Source organism: Anneissia japonica, unplaced genomic scaffold, assembly GCF_011630105.1.
Source record: "Anneissia japonica isolate Jap-2015-1 unplaced genomic scaffold, ASM1163010v1 scaffold287834_len5846547_cov211, whole genome shotgun sequence".
Taxonomy (NCBI): domain Eukaryota; kingdom Metazoa; phylum Echinodermata; class Crinoidea; order Comatulida; family Comatulidae; genus Anneissia; species Anneissia japonica.
In genome coordinates, this window is record NW_022704992.1 from 985,388 (window position 1) to 987,375 (window position 1,988).

A 1,988-nucleotide genomic window follows, 5' to 3' on the forward strand; every position below is an offset into this window, starting at 1 on the left:
GGGACGTGTACATGGATAGGCTTTAGATATATTCTTTTGCATGCAGTATATTTCTTACTTTCCTTTTGATTTCCTTTTGCTTATTTTGTTAAAACTGTTCCATTGGAGTTTTGGTGATTTTTTAGTTAAGTACGGTATTGATTGTTAATATTAAGATTCTTTTCTCCTTTTTCTTTTGTGTATTTTGTAAGGTCGCACCACTGACTGTGAGTGCCATCGATACAAAGTTGAAGTGTCACAAATAAATAAATAAATAAATAAATACTATTATCAATTATTATTTAGCACCATTGCAATGGTGAACTAAGCATGTTGCGGTAATTCATATACAATAATTTCCGCTTGTTCAATTATATTAACATTATAAAACATTATAAAACAGATGCATTTACATCGAAAATGTGAGTTTTGATAGAGACAATATACTCAGTACATAAATGTAGCTGGTATTAGGCCTGGTGCAATACTCTGCAATTTGTCAATACTGATTAGAACGCCGTCATTAGCTTATGCCGACTTCAATTTATTTTATTGTTTGAAGCGACTTATAATGGAAACCAGCATTTAAAATTGAAAGCCCAGAAGTGCACATTCTATAACAATATGGATGGATTTGTCGACATTACCATCTTTAATGCTTGATCGATGCCCTTTTCTTTTTCGTAACTGCTCTGAAATTCGGAAATGTTGTGGTTTAACGGTATATAGGCCCCTATTCGTCGCCGTGCCGGTTAAGGAGCTTTTTATGACATTATTAAATTCAAATATTATACCTAGGTCAAATGATTTAAGAAAAATCGTAATGAAATTTTTGCTTTAATTTACAAGCATAGGCTATACATAAGCTCAGATGCTGATAGAATTCACATTACAGTAAATCTAATTAATTTTACGTAATCCCATTTGCATTTTGTTCTATTGAGCTTGAAAAAATTGCGTCAAAAAGTAATGGCGCGAAAATAGGCCTAATAACATGTAACGATAATACTGATGCATAACATGCAGACCCTTTTCAACCACAGGGAGAAAATTTATAATGATTGTCCAATAATTTTGTGACGATTTTCACTTGTTGAATTAAAACGGTGCTCCATCTGTTAAACGGTTTGCAAAGCTTTTATCTAAATTGCAGTCGGTATTCTACCGTGCTCGTTATATATTAAATCACGTACACCGTATTAAGACAATAAAATACATATTTTTAACGTGAAATGAAGTCAAATATATATATGCCTACGTACGCATCTTATGGAAAGAGTTGCCGCTGTTTGTATGCCTATTAAAAACCACAGGTTCATGTAAAATTGACGATGTAAAATGAAAATGAGAACAGGTCAGGTGGTCTTTATATTTTTTTATAATGCGCTTGCGCAATGCGGTAAAGAAATAATATGAAATTCACATAAATTATAATGAGCGACGCGCAAAAATTCAGGTTGCTAGCTGTTTATAAGAAAAAAAAAGACAGTATTATTGGTAGAACGGTTTTTTTGGTCAAAATAAGCAGGAATTCAATATTTTTGAAAAACATATAGCCTAATGTGTGGAACAATGCACAAAATGTGAAATAAATACAATAGGCCTAATCATCATGCCACAATCTTATTAAAGTGCGCAACAGCCGATAGGCCTTCACGAGACTATCAATCAAATCTCTCAATTAATTATTCATAATAAAGAACAAAATATTAATTGAAATTCAAGGTAATAACAATGTAACACAATTGAATTGAACTTCCCTCACAGTGATATCAGCATAGAAAGTCGATAATATAAAACTTTAATATCCACTTTTGAAAATATGTAAATAACGCAAGATCTCTATCTTATCGGATTAAAGCCTGCGGCGGCAATGGTGATATTACAACTGATCTAAAAATGAATGAATCACCTCAAAGTAGGTCCACCTGACTGTATCATCCGTGGTGACCCTTCTAGTGAGCGGCATAGAATACCGTCAATCACACGAACTGTGATATAGACATAAA